This window comes from Austrofundulus limnaeus, unplaced genomic scaffold (assembly GCF_001266775.1).
Source record: "Austrofundulus limnaeus strain Quisiro unplaced genomic scaffold, Austrofundulus_limnaeus-1.0 Scaffold284, whole genome shotgun sequence".
NCBI lineage: Eukaryota > Metazoa > Chordata > Actinopteri > Cyprinodontiformes > Rivulidae > Austrofundulus > Austrofundulus limnaeus.
In genome coordinates this window covers 250,985-257,858 of record NW_013952686.1, presented here as the reverse complement: position 1 = coordinate 257,858, position 6,874 = coordinate 250,985, and positions in this window count along the sequence as shown.

Genomic DNA, 6,874 nt, shown 5'->3' with positions numbered 1-6,874 from the left:
AACATTAAACACATAATGAACTGATTATTACCAGAACACAAAATATAGTTAAAAGTGTTCCATATCTCTACAACATCTACAGGATTGAAAACAAGAAGTCATTTATAATGGATGAAACATGTCATGTTTCCATTTAATCTACAGTTTATTATTAACTATCTTTAAATGTATTTAAAAACATACTTGATTCTTGCTTTTGTGTGGGGGGGTTGGTTCATATAATTTTTTGCTTTGTCACTGTGTTTTCTGCAGGAAATTCTTCTCTTATTTTACTTTAAATTTGACTGTTTCACTCAAGTTTTTCACTTGTTTGTTTGTTTGTTTGTTTGTTTCTTTCTTTCTTTCTTTCTTTCTTTCTTTCTTTCTTTCTTTTTTGTAAAATGTAGGAAAATGGCCTTGCAGTTATATCCATCTTTCTTTATATGACAAACTAACCTTTTAGGGACATTTATATTTCATAAATTATGTTATAAGCAAGTGCTTCTTTTGGGTATGAATTCATTTTTTTCTAATTTTATTCACACAATTTTACAATGGGAAATGTATCTCCCACTGTAGGACCCTGTGACAACTTCAATTACTCTGTAAGACTAAGATTTTGCATCATTCAAAGGATAAAAAATGTGCAGGTTTAGGGATTGAAATTACTTTTTTATGTTCATATCCTCAAAGTTATTCTTAAAGCAAAGGCAGGATTGACATAAGAAGTGCAGTACTGCATTGATAGGATTCCTGGAACACCTTCAGACCTGTCATTACTGTTCCTGCAGAAATGAGCATCAAAGGACTGGAAGATCCCCCACAGTGACATTTAGAAATTTGCCATTCTACCGCTTTGATATTTCAAATGGTTCGAAGTTTAGACTTGCAGTCTTTGAAGACTCCTATTTTCAAGGGAATGTCAAAAATAATACAGGCTCTTTACAGAGGAGAGGATTTGCTTAACTTTTATCAAACAGATGTCTTGATGAAATGTGATTCTGTTTAACACAAGCTAGAGTCTGTCTTGCAACCCAAGCGCTAAAAAACTAGTTCATCTTGTAACATATGCTTGCATGTGACAAACAATCACACAAAAAATCAAGGCCCTCAAAACTTAGATTTTAAGACATTTTCAATATGAATATTGAAATTAACTTGTCAAACCAAATGCCAAAAACTAAATATGTTTTGCAGTCATTGTATCTAACTGTATTTGAGTGATGAGGATGGTTGGAAATGTTTTAGAGTGCAATACCACTTTCAACCACTAGAGGCCAATTCCACAAATATTTTGATCTTAAATAATATTTTCCCCTTTAAATTAAAGGTCTATGACTTTCTTCTACAAATGTCAGTTATGATTTAACATGTTTGCCCTACAACTTGTCTTTTTCCAGGAAGCAAATAATAATCCAAACAATGTAGGATTTTTCATGAGAGAAACAAAGGTTTTATTAAAAACTAAAACCGTCATTGTTCATTTTTATTTGTGCTCTCTRAAATGCTACAGGGCATAATTACAAAACATGCAATACAAATAAAAGTAGAAGTAACACCTTGAGCTAAAGCACTGTTAAACAACATTAACAAAATTATGATTTTTCTTTTCTGTAAAACAAAAATCCAAATTAGGCTATTATTTTGTTGTATCAGTAAAATAGTTTTTACATAATAAAAGGTTGTATATTTTTGGAATTTCTATAACTTACAACTTCAACATTTCATCATTCTGATTTTTGYAAATTATTTTATTTTCTGTCCTTAAATGTTTTCCCAACCCAACAGAAATAAAACAAATGGCATTTAGTTAGTCTCAAGCTCCACCACCAGAAGACCCATCAGAACTGGTGACCTTCCCCAGAACCCAAAGCAGGCCAATAATTTGTTATGACCATGTCCTGAAAAGTGATCACACACCTTTGTGGCTCCCCATGCCCACACACAGTTAAATTGGTACATCTAATTTTTTTTCTGACCACCGTGTTTCACTGTTCTGCCCATCATAATAAGGGTTCTTGTATCCCGCCAGTGGGTCTGAGAGAGAAATTGGTGTGAAACAGGGAATAACATATCACTTGGTATGCCTGAAAGCCCCTTGAAAGCCACAGTTCTAATGAAATATTAATCTGCAGCTCCCTGCTAATGATAATGCACTATCAAGCATGAGTTGGTCCAACTGAGGCAGGCAGCTCCCTGTCACACTTGTGTTATGAAAGGATATCCTTGCTATTACAGCCTGCAAATGAGATCTGAATCTGAGAATTACAAAATGGTTAAAAGGGTGGATCGCTGCCTTTATTAATTCTTTACAGCTTCTGATTTCCTCAGACAGTTGCACTGCAGACCTCTCACCCATTGGCCTGCATGTGCCCATTAAACTGAGACGATGCTCTGATGGCCTGTGGATTTCTTTCTTCGTTTTTCTTTTTTGCTTGTGCAGTCTTGCTGATTTCCTCCAGTTTGCTTGAGACAAATGTACTTTGAGGCATTCTTTGCTGCATCACAAACCGATACAACAATGCAATGCATTCTCCCCACAAAGCGAAAAGCTACATTAGTATTCCATTTGTAAACAAAGATACTGATCGTTAGTGTATTTTTATAATAATATTTTCACTGCACTGCAAAAATTGTCCATCTAACCTAGTCAGCAATCATATATCCAACTAAATAGTTATTTTCTTCTTGTTTTGAGACTATATACTAAGTCGGGGGTCTGCAACCTTTACGATCAAAGAAGACATTTCTACTCCTTGCCTCACTAATTAAAATGNAAATTATTTTATTTTCTGTCCTTAAATGTTTTCCCAACCCAACAGAAATAAAACAAATGGCATTTAGTTAGTCTCAAGCTCCACCACCAGAAGACCCATCAGAACTGGTGACCTTCCCCAGAACCCAAAGCAGGCCAATAATTTGTTATGACCATGTCCTGAAAAGTGATCACACACCTTTGTGGCTCCCCATGCCCACACACAGTTAAATTGGTACATCTAATTTTTTTTCTGACCACCGTGTTTCACTGTTCTGCCCATCATAATAAGGGTTCTTGTATCCCGCCAGTGGGTCTGAGAGAGAAATTGGTGTGAAACAGGGAATAACATATCACTTGGTATGCCTGAAAGCCCCTTGAAAGCCACAGTTCTAATGAAATATTAATCTGCAGCTCCCTGCTAATGATAATGCACTATCAAGCATGAGTTGGTCCAACTGAGGCAGGCAGCTCCCTGTCACACTTGTGTTATGAAAGGATATCCTTGCTATTACAGCCTGCAAATGAGATCTGAATCTGAGAATTACAAAATGGTTAAAAGGGTGGATCGCTGCCTTTATTAATTCTTTACAGCTTCTGATTTCCTCAGACAGTTGCACTGCAGACCTCTCACCCATTGGCCTGCATGTGCCCATTAAACTGAGACGATGCTCTGATGGCCTGTGGATTTCTTTCTTCGTTTTTCTTTTTTGCTTGTGCAGTCTTGCTGATTTCCTCCAGTTTGCTTGAGACAAATGTACTTTGAGGCATTCTTTGCTGCATCACAAACCGATACAACAATGCAATGCATTCTCCCCACAAAGCGAAAAGCTACATTAGTATTCCATTTGTAAACAAAGATACTGATCGTTAGTGTATTTTTATAATAATATTTTCACTGCACTGCAAAAATTGTCCATCTAACCTAGTCAGCAATCATATATCCAACTAAATAGTTATTTTCTTCTTGTTTTGAGACTGATAAACAAAACAAGAGCAGAATGTGTTAGATTATTAATTGTGTTAGCCTGGAATTTTTCCTTATTTCAAGAAGTCTTACTAAGTGCAATTGTCTTACTACACTGGCAGATTATTTTAGTAATATTTTAAACTTATATTTAGATGAATTATTTTTGCAGTGTGCATGTAATTACAAAACATACATTGTTTCTGCTTGAATAAACAAAGGTTAGTTTGCCAGAAAAGAGATTATATGCATCAACCGGGTGTAAAATACTACTGTTCCTCTGTCTTCAAAGCTTCCACATTAACCRAAGCCTGTTGGAGTGACACTGTTAAGCAGTCAGCAGCATGTATCCTCATTTTTTTGCAAATGGGGCTTCAAAAACAAAGCAGTCCACCCCCTCACATTGTGCTTTCAAGACCACGAGATCAAATACGTAGAAAGGTTTTAGTGATTGACAACCAAGTTCAAAAGGCATTTTAATCATTTAGCTTCAAAAGGCAATATGTGGCCGGGYCTTAAACTGAGCTTCTTTCAAGCTTTAAATTTATTTAGTTTGGAACTGATAGAATAATTTACTATGAAGTAATATGCCACTTTCCATCAATTTTGCAAAAGATGCTATCGGTGCTATCTTAATGAAATTGGAGATCTGATCCAGAGAAAAAAGCCTGCAGTGAACCGTGAATTCAAACTCACAGCAGATGCCCTCCCGCTAAGATAAATCCTCTTGGCCTCTAAGGATGAGACTGTAAAGTTGAGCCTTTCACAATGGATGGCAAACAGAGTTTCACATGTCATTTTTGAATAGCTTCAGCCTTGCATGTGTGGGGAGACTTGARTGCCATGATGAAGCTACTGCAATACGCTGCACCTCTGCTGAATGCTGCTGCCAGTAAACACCACTGGTGCTGAGGTGAAAAGGTGAAGGACAAGCAAAGGAAGTAGGAAGTTCATTCTCTAACARGTAGCATCRCAAGTTTATTWTTWTTWTTTTTTTTACTTACATCTGAAAAGTGTTTTTTCATGTAGAAGTGCTTTACATCTGTTTGTCAAGTGTATGCCATATGATGCCATGTGTGTGAGTTTATGTGCATTTCCAAGAAGAGACACAGCCAGCGGGAACCTGGCACTGGAATTCCTGCCCATCAGGACTTGMTGAAAAAACAGATGGATCTCTCTGAGGTGTGCTTTCAGCCAGAAGCATCCTGCTCCAGGCCCTGTTAGCTCATGCCAACATCTCCCCCTTCAAACTCACCTCTCTTACCGGTCCAACCGCAACATCCATCACAGCCAGCTGCGTATGGCCTCTGCAAATTCGTCAAACCAACTGGCTACTCCTTCACTATCCCTTGAGTTTCATGAAATTCTACAGACCCTTTATCCACACAGCATGGTGATCTAATCAGAATGGAGCATCAAATATAAAATATTTGGAGTTGGCCAACACATCTTTAAAGATGATCCAATATTAAATGAGAGTTATTAAAATATATGAGGTTCGTCCAGCCTTAAAATGGATTAGTTTGAATCATCAGCACTAATTCATRATTGTTGGTTTTGGGAAGTGAATTTTCTGGTTGATAAAAGTTTGAAATGAAACTTCTCTCCAGCATGGAGCATTTTTATTTATTTCATTTTTTTTTTTTGTCCAACTCATAATATTGTTAATAATCATTAGGATTTCAGACACATCCACTAAAAATGGTTGTATCCGTGCCCACGACTCCTCTTAATGCTGTTCCATAGAGATTAACGCTCTTCTTTTAGTTATCTCCATTCTCACCTGTCTGCGAAACAACTCCGAGTTTGTTTTTGTCAAAGTGAGAGAATTTTCATGAAAGGGACCAGCTGTCTATTTATTTGTAAGTACTCTTCCACTGGCATATTTTAATCAGCGTGTTATTCAGTTTTTAATTAATCTGCAGACAGTGTCTGTATGTTTTCTTAAAGATAAGGCAAGGCAAAGGCAGGGGAGGTGCGCTTAATAATTCCCTCCAATTGTTTGCGTCTATGATTGCATTTCTAACCAGCTCTGTAAATACGCTCAACAAACTTTCAAACGTGCTGGGTCCCCTAAGAACCTGTTTCTTTGCAGCCAGTATTTCGGTGGCATCTCTGTTGTTTAAAAAAAATGTGTTTACTTAGAAACAAATTAGCTCCTGGAATTCACAGATCAAACGCAGTGATGGTCTGTACAGTCCATTCTTGAGGCAAGTGTTTTGAGATGAAGACCTCTCAGGGGCATCTTTCTTCAGTCAGGCCGTAGATTTTTTACTTTCTTTTTTTATTTTCATCCAGAGAAGTTCAATCCAATGACCGTTTGCTAACAATTTTGCTTAGGTAACCTTGAATCTTATGCCACTCTCTACTGTACAAAATAAATAAATAAAATCAGTTTGGAACATCCTCTAATGCAGCACATTCCAGCATCTCCTCACCACACATCATGTTTTCTGTGGTTTTGTCTCCAGCTGTGTACCAGTGTTAGGTAGAAGGACAAACTCAGTGTTTTTCTTCTTTTTTCTCACATCCTTATAACCTTTATAATCTGCTCAGTTGTTTCTCATTTATTATTCTTTATTGATTTTCATCATCAGCCCTAACACCCCACCCCCCAGCCATTCTCCCAATGAATCATTCTCCTTTCTCTCTGTCTCTCTCTCTCACACACACACACACACACACACACACACACACACACACTGAAGCTTATGTTGCAACTTCCAATCGATTCAGAGCCCCCAGCATACGAGGTATGGTGTTATTTTCTTTTCAGTGTAATACATCACAATCACACATGTAAATGGTTTATTGTTTTGCAGACTGAGCTAATGCAAAACACAATGTGTGACTGGGTTGTTGTCAAAAAGCATTAAATGCACTTTCGAATAACTTACAGAGATTGACAGCAATATTTCTTCGGCCAAAAAAGTCGTTTTGAAAACATAGAAAAAAGAACCGGAGAGTTTGTAGGGAAAATATAGCGGATATATTTTCTTATTATGTACATAATACAGAGGCTACAGTGGAAAATGTTACAATTCAGGTATGTTGATTAATTTATGTTACTGCTGCCACTGATTTTACAAACTCAACTTAATTTCTCACTTGAAGTAAATGTGAAAATACTTCAGCGTGCCAAAATATTTACAAAACATTCCCATATATATATA